The sequence below is a fragment of the Carcharhinus amblyrhynchos genome, chromosome 25 (assembly GCF_965287045.1).
Source record: "Carcharhinus amblyrhynchos chromosome 25, sCarAmb.v2.hapA, whole genome shotgun sequence".
NCBI lineage: Eukaryota > Metazoa > Chordata > Chondrichthyes > Carcharhiniformes > Carcharhinidae > Carcharhinus > Carcharhinus amblyrhynchos.
In genome coordinates, this window is record NC_137348.1 from 43,740,469 (window position 1) to 43,749,431 (window position 8,963).

Sequence of the window (8,963 nt, forward strand, 5' to 3'; positions counted from 1 at the left end):
AATTTAGATGGGGTGAGTGCCATGGAAACAACGGTGGCATCTCCTCAAACAGTGTGAAAAGCCAAGTGTTCCGGCAGCTGTGTGCCTGACAGCCAGCTTCAGCGTGATCGGGCGCCATTGCAACGGGGCAGCCCAACGTCCTGATGCACGGGGACAGGCCATCCCACAGCATCCCCCCCCACCCACCATCCACACACACCGGCATAGGGACCCCTCTCCCCACAGCATCCCCCCCACCCACCCTCCACACACACACACACACACACACCGGCATAGGGACCCCTCTCCCCACTCCCCACAGCATCCCCCCCACCCACCCTCCACACACACCGGCATTGGGACCCCACTCCCCACAGCATCCCCCCCACCCACCCCTCCACACACACCGGCATAGGGACCCCTCTCCCCACAGCATCCCCCGCCCACCCCCACCACACACACACCGGCATTGGGACCCCACTCCCCACAGCATTCCCCCCCCCCCCCTCCACACACACCGGCATAGGGACCCCTCTCCCCACAGCATCCCCCCCACCCCCCCTCCACACAGACCGGCATTGGGACCCCACTCCCCACAGCATCCCCCCCACCCCCCACTCCACACACACCGGCATTGGGACCCCTCTCCCCACAGCATCCCCCCCACCCCCCACTCCACACACACCGGCATTGGGACCCCTCTCCCCACTCCCCACAGCATCTCCCCACCCACCCCACCACACACACACACACACACACCGGCATTGGGACCCCTCTCCCCACAGCATCCCCCCCACCCACCCCACCACACACACACACACCGGCATTGGGACCCCTCTCCCAACTCCCCACAGCATCCCCCCCCACCCACCCCACCACACACACACACCGGCATTGGGACCCCTCTCTACACCCCCACAGCATCCCACCCCACCACACACACCGGCATTGGGACCCCACTCCCCACAGCATCCCCCCCACCCACCCCTCCACACACACCGGCATTGGGACCCCACTCCCCACATCAGACCCTCCACTCCAACCCTCACCTTCTACTCCCCCCCCCCCCCCACAACCATTGGGCACTGACCTGCCAGGCCCCAGACCATTAGACATTGTGCCCTTATTGGGCATCAAGCTGTTCTAGCCAGTAAAAGAAGGCCGAAAATGAGCGCAAATCAGATTTTGCCATATTGATTTATCAACCAGAACCCAAAAAAAAACGTCACCCAAAAAAAAATCACCACTCAAACACACATCAACACCCCGATATACGCTGAGACTCATGTCGACACACCAATAAACACTGAGACACGCAAATAGACATACATCGACGCACCAATACATGCTGAGACCCACATCAACAGTTATACACACTGACTCACATTGACACACCAATACACACTGAGACACAGATCAACACACCGATACACACATCGACACACATACACATTGAGACACACGTCGACACGCTGATACACACACAGACACACTGAGACACACAAATAGACATTGAGACACACATTGACACACCGATACACAGTGAAACCCACGTCAACACACCAAAACACGTTGAGACACACATTGACACACTGAGGCACACACCAATACACATTGAGACACACATCAACACATGGATACATACCGAGATGAACATTGACACACTGAGGTACACATTGACGCACCAATACACACTGAGACACAAATCAACACACCGATACGCACTGAGACACAGATCAACACACCGATACACACATCAACACACCGATACACACTGAGACACACATCAACACACCGATACACACTGAGACACACATCAACACACCGATACACATCAACACACCGATATACACTGAGACACACATCAACACACCGATATACACTGAGACACACATCAACACCGATATACACTGAGACACACATAACACACCGATATACACTGAGCCACACATCAACACACCGATATACACTGAGACACACATAACACACCGATCCACACTGAGACACACATCAACACACCGATATACACTGAGACACACATCAACACACCCATATACACTGAGACACACATCAACACAGCGATATACCCTGAGACACACATCAACACACCGATATACACTGAGACACACATAACACACCGATACACACTGAGACACACCAGTACACACTGAGACGCACATGGACACACTGATACACACTGAGACACGCTGATACACACTGAGACACACATCGACACACCGAGACACACATCGACAGAGTGATACACACCAAGACACACATCGACAGAGTGATACACACCGAGACACACATCGACAGAGTGATACACACCGAGACACACATCGACAGATACACACCGAGACACACACCGACAGAGTGATACACACCGAGACACATATCGACAGAGCGATACACACCGAGACACACATCGACAGAGCGATACACACCGAGACACACATCGACAGAGCGATACACACCGAGACACACATCGACAGAGCGATACACACCGAGACACACATCGACAGAGCGATACACACCGAGACACACATCGACAGAGCGATACACACCGAGACACACATCGACAGAGTGATACACACCAATACACACTGAGACACCCATCGACACACCGATACGCACTGAGACATACATCGACACACCGATACACACTGAGACACACATCGACACACCGCGACACCCATCAACACGCTGATAGTGTGTATCGGTACACACTATCGGCGTGTTGATGGGTGTCTCAGTGTCTATCGGTGTATCGATGTGTGTCTCAGTGTGTATTGGTGTATCGATGTGCGTATCGGTGTGTTGATGTGTGTCTCTGTGTGTCGATGTGTGTCTCGGTGTGTATCACTCTATCGATGTGTATCACTCTATCGATGTGTGTCTCAGTGTGTATTGGTGTATCGATGTGTGTATCAGTGTGTCGATGTGTGTCTCAGTGTGTATCGGTTGTCGATGTGTATCTCAGTGTGTATCGGTGTGTCGATGTATGTTTCAGTGCGTATCAGTGTGTCGATGTGTGTCTCAGTGCGTATCGGTGTGTCGATGGGTGTCTCAGTGTGTATTGGTGTGTCTCAGTGTGTATTGGTGTGTCTCAGTGTGTATCGGTGTGTCAGTGAGTGTCTCAGCGTGTATCCGTGTGTCGATGGGTGTCTCTGTGTCTATTGGTGTGTCGATGGGTGTCTCAGTGTGTGAGACACCCATCGACACACCAATACACACATCGATGCACCGATACACACTGAGACACACATCGATGCACCGATACACACTGAGACACACATCGACACACCAATACACACTGAGACACCCATCGACACACCAATACACACATCGATGCACCGATACACACTGAGACACACATCGACACACCGATACACACTGAGACACCCACCAACACACCAATACACACTGAGACACACATCGATACACTGAGACACACATCGATACACTGATACACGCTGAGACACACATCGATAACACTGATTTGCACTGAGACACACATCGTTACACTGATATGCACTGAGACACAAATCGACACACCGATACACACTGAGACACACAACGACACACCGATACACACTGAGACATACATCGATACACCGATACACACTGAGACACACTTCGATACACCGATACACACAGACACACATCGATACACTGATATGCACTGAGACACAAATCGACACACCGATACACACTGAGACACACATCAACACACTGATACACACTGAGACACACATCGACACACCGATACGCACTGAGACATACATCGATGCACCGATACACACATCGACACACCGATACACGCTGAGACACACATCGATACACTGAGACACACATCGATACACTGATACACGCTGAGACACACATCGATAACACTGATATGCACTGGGACACACATCGTTACACTGATATGCACTGAGACACAAATCGACACACCGATACACACTGAGACACACATCGACACGCCGATACGCACTGAGACATACATCGATGCACCGATACACACTGAGACACACATCGACACACCGATACGCACTGAGACATACATCGATGCACCAATACACACTGAGACACACATCGATACACTGAGACACACATCGATACACTGATACATGCTGAGACACACATCGATAACACTGATTTGCACTGAGACACACATCGATACACTGATATGCACTGAGACACAAATCGACACACCGATACACACTGAGACACACATCAACACACCGATACACACTGAGACACACATCGACACACCGATACGCACCGAGACACACATCGACACACCGAGACACACATCGACACACCGATACAATCATACATCAGCAACCCAGAGTTAACTGAAAGTAGTGTAAAATGCTTGTACTTTAGAAAATAACAGGATTGAAAGTTAATAAGTCCCTAGGACATGATAGTGCGCGTCTCAAGAGTGTTTACTGTAGAAATAGTGGATGCATTGATGATCATCTTTCAAAGTTCTGTAGATATTGCAATGTACCAAATGTTACCTCACTATTTAAGAATGGATGGAGCGAGAAACCAGAACTGCAGACCTATTAGCCTTCCATCAGCAACTGGAAAATGCTAGAATCTATTAGAAAGGATGTTGTAGATGGACACTTGAACAATCATGATCTGATTGTGTCGAGTCAGCTGACATTTACAAATGGGAAGTCATGTTTGGAGTTTTTTGAGGATGTTACCAGCATAATTGATGAAGAAGGGTCGATGGACGTAGTATATTTGGACTTTTAGAAGACTTTAAAGTCCACTACAAGAGGTTAATTAGCAAGATTAAAGCACATGGGATAGAAGGCACACTGGTACAGTGGTTAGCACTGCTGCCTCACAGCACCAGGGATTTGGGTTCGATTCCCAGCTTGGGTCACTGTTCAGAGTTTGCACATTCTCCCCGTATCTGAGTGGGTTTCCTCCAGGTGCTCCAGTATCCCCGCACAGTCCAAAGATGTGCATGTTAAGTTCATTGGTCATGCTAATTTCTCCCTCAGTGTATCCAAACAGAAGCCGGAGTGTGATGACTAGAGGATTTTCACGGTAACTCCATTACCGTGTGAATGTAAGCCTACTTGTGACTAATGAATATACTGGTATGGATTAATGATTAGTGAACAGGCAGGAAACAGAGTACGAATAAGTGAATCTTACTTGTGTTGGCAGGCTATGGCAAATGGGATACCAATCTATTAGAGTTTTAAGAACATAAGAACATAAGAAATAGGAGCAGGAGTAGGCCATCTAGCCCTTCGAGCCTGCCCCGCCATTCAACAAGATCATGGCTGATCTGAAGTGGCTCAGTTCCACTTTCCCGCTTTTTCCCCCATAACCCTTAATAACCATCTTACGATAATGAGTGGATAACCTGTCCCTTTTTTGCTCATGCTTCAGAAACCTTATATCTTTTAACAAGTTGCAGATGTCCTCTTACCCTATCCCAATGCTGCTGTATCAGCACCAAGTAGGTATACAATATGGATATACATGTTAAAAATTAAGTACACTTCCTGCCAACTTTTAGAATGAAAACTACCTTCATAAACTTGAAATTGGAACACCCCTTGAGTACAGGTGCCACATAAAACAGATGTTTTAATAGGTATAAACGAAGTATTTAATATTCCACTTATCACTGGGCTCTAACACAATTTCACCCAATTACTTTATTCAATTTTCTGTCTGTGTTCAATGCCAATGGAGGTTGACTTTTAAAATATTTCCCCTTTATCTCATTACAACTATCAGATTTTTTCACAGTACTTACTTTTTTGAGGAGGTTACCAGGAAAGTGGATGAAGGGAAGGCAGTGGATGTTGTCTACATGGACTTCAGTAAGGCCTTTGACAAGGTCCCCCATGGGAGGTTAGTTAGAAAGGTTCAGTTGCTAGGTATACATGGAGATGTAGTAAATTGGTTTAGACATTGGCTCAATGGAAGAAGCCAGAGAATGGTAGTGGAGGATTGCTTCTCTGAGTTGAGGCCTGTGACTAGTGGTGTGCCACAGGGATCAGTGCTGGATTCATTGTTATTTGTCATCTATATCAATGATCTGGATGATAATGTGGTAAATTGGATCAGCAAATTTGCTGATGATACAAAGATTTGGAGGTGTAATGGACAGTGAGGAAGGTTTTCAATACTTGCAGAGGGATTTGGACCAGCTAGAAAAATGGGCTGAAAAATGGCAGATGGAGTTTAATGCAGACAAGTGTGAGGTATTGCACTTTGGAAGGACAAACCAAAGTAGAACATATAAGGTAAATGGTAGGACATTGAAGAGTGCAGTAGAACAGAGGGATCTGGGAATACAGGTACAGAATTCCCTAAAAGTGGCATCAAGGTAGATAGGGTCGTAAAGAGTGCTTTTGGAACATTGGCCTTTATAAATCAAAGTATTGAGTGTAAGAGTTGGAATGTTCTGGTCAGGTTGTATAAAACATTGGTGAGGCTGAACTTAGAGTATTGTGTGCATTTTTGGTCACCTAATTATAGGAAGAATACTAATAAGGTTGAAAGAGTGCAGAGAAGGTTTACAAGGATGTTGCCGGGACTTGAGAAACTGAGTTACAGAGAGAGATTGAATAGGTTAGGACTTTATTCCCTGGAGCATAGAAGATTGAGGGGAGATTTGATAGAGGTATATAAAATTATGATGGGTATAGATAGAGTGAATGCAAGCTGGGTTTTTCCACTGAGGCTAGAGGAGAATAAAACTAGAGGGCATGGGTTAAGGGTGATGGGGGAAAAATTTTAAGTGAATATTAGGCGGGGGGAGGGGGTGGTTCTTCAGACAGAGAGTGGTGGGAGTGTGGAATGAGCTGCCAGATGAAGTGGTAAATGCGGGCTCACTTTTAACATTTAAGAAAAACTTGGACAGGTACATGGATGAGAGGGGTGTGGAGGGATATGGTCCAGGTGCAAAAAAATGGTTTGCCACAGCCAAGAAGGGCCAAAAGGCCTGTTTCTGTGCTGTAATGTTCTATGGTACTATTAAAGGATCAGTACTTGAGCTCCAACTATTCACAATATGTATCAATGATTTGGATGTAGGAACCAAATGGAATTCCAGGTTTGTGGATGACTCAAAGCTCGGTGAGAATGTGTTGTGAGGAAGATGTAAAGTGGAGAATCATCGGGAGGATTTGGACAGATTTAGTAAGTGGGCAAGGACATGGCAGATAGAATGTAATGTGGAAAAATGTGAGGTAATCCACTTTGATAGACGGAACAGACGTGCAGAGTAAGAAGGAGATGTAGATGTAAGAGTAGACGGTAAGAAATTAGAAAGTGTCGATGTGCAAAGGGGCCTGAGTGTCCTTGTCCGTACGTTACTGAAGGCTAACGTGCAGGTGCAACAAGTTATTAGGAAGGCTAGTGGAATATTGGCCTTTATCACAAGAGGATTTGAGCACAGGAGTTGTAAGGTCTTACTTCAGTTGTGCAAAAGCTTAGTCAGACTGCAGCTGGAGAACTGTTTGCAGTTTTGATCCCCTTACCTCAAAAAGGATAATATTGCCAAAGAGGGAAAGCAATAAAGGTTCACCAGCCTTGTTCCAGGGATGGGAGACTGTCTTATGAAGAGAGATTGGACAAACTGGACCTGTATCCCCTTGAGTTTTGAAGATTGAGAGGGGATTTCATTGAAACCTACAAATTACTCAAAGGAATAGACAGGTAGATGCAGGTAAAGATGTTTCCTTTGCATGGGGAGTGTAGAACCAGAGGGCATAATTCAAAACAAGGGAGAAGCCACTCAGGACTAAAATGAGGAGAAATTTCTTTCCACATAGGATTATGAATTTTTGGAACTCTGTACCGCAGAGAGCTGTGGAAGATCAGTTATTGAGCATGTATAAAGCAGAGATTGCTAGATTCTGATTAACAGTAACGTAAAGTGTAATGGGGATAGTGGGTGTAAGAGGCATTGAAGTGTCCAATAAGCCACGATCATATTAAATAGTGGAGTTGGCTCAACAGGCTGAATGGTCTACTCCTGTCCCTATGTTCGTAATGCACACTCACTCATCTACAAGCCAATACAAACAGAAGCCTAGAAATGAACACACTGACACACATGCCCACCCGCCTGCACACCTGGAACCTAATGAATATTCAGTAATTTAAAACTGGTACACAATCATCTTAACAAACTAATACACACAGATATGTGAACTATGTGTATGTGAATGGCTTGGATAGAATAGGCACCAGCAAGCACAGTAATCACTTCACCCACCAACAAACACTGCTCAAACAATTCCACCCTGGATACACAGGCAAGCACGCACTTACACACTAACTTTAACACAGATACTTTAGTACATCATTAATGTATCTGTTTACATCTTTGCACACAAGTAAACAATTTTTCATTGCTGAACAAAGATATATGGTACTGAGAACTTGAGAACATTTTCATGAGAAGGATGCACCGTCCACAACTAACAAAGGAAGTTAAATATCGTATGAAATCTAAAGATTAGATGCTGCAAAGATTAGTAGTAGGCCAGAGGATTAGAAAAACTAGCAAAGGATGACTAAAAATGTAAAGAGGGAGAAATTGGATTTTGAGAAAAACATAAAAATAAGCCAAAGTTTCTGCAAGTATGTAAAGAAAAAAGGAATAGAAACAGTGAGGGTGAGACCAAGAGACTAATAATGGGGAACACGGAAATGGGAGACTTTGAAGAAGTATTTTATATCTGTGTTGACAGATGAAAATGGTGGGCGCCATGGTGCCTCACTGCTGCCTCACATGTCAGGGAACCAGGTTCAATTCCGGCTTCGGGTGACTGTGTAGAGTTTGCACTTTCTCTCCATGTCTGCATGGGTTTCCTCCAGGTGCTCTGACTTGCCCCCTCCGTTCAAAGATCATAGAAACCCTACAGTGCAGAAGGAGGTTATTCAGCCCATCGAGTTTGGGCTTATCCCCACTATCCCACACATTTATG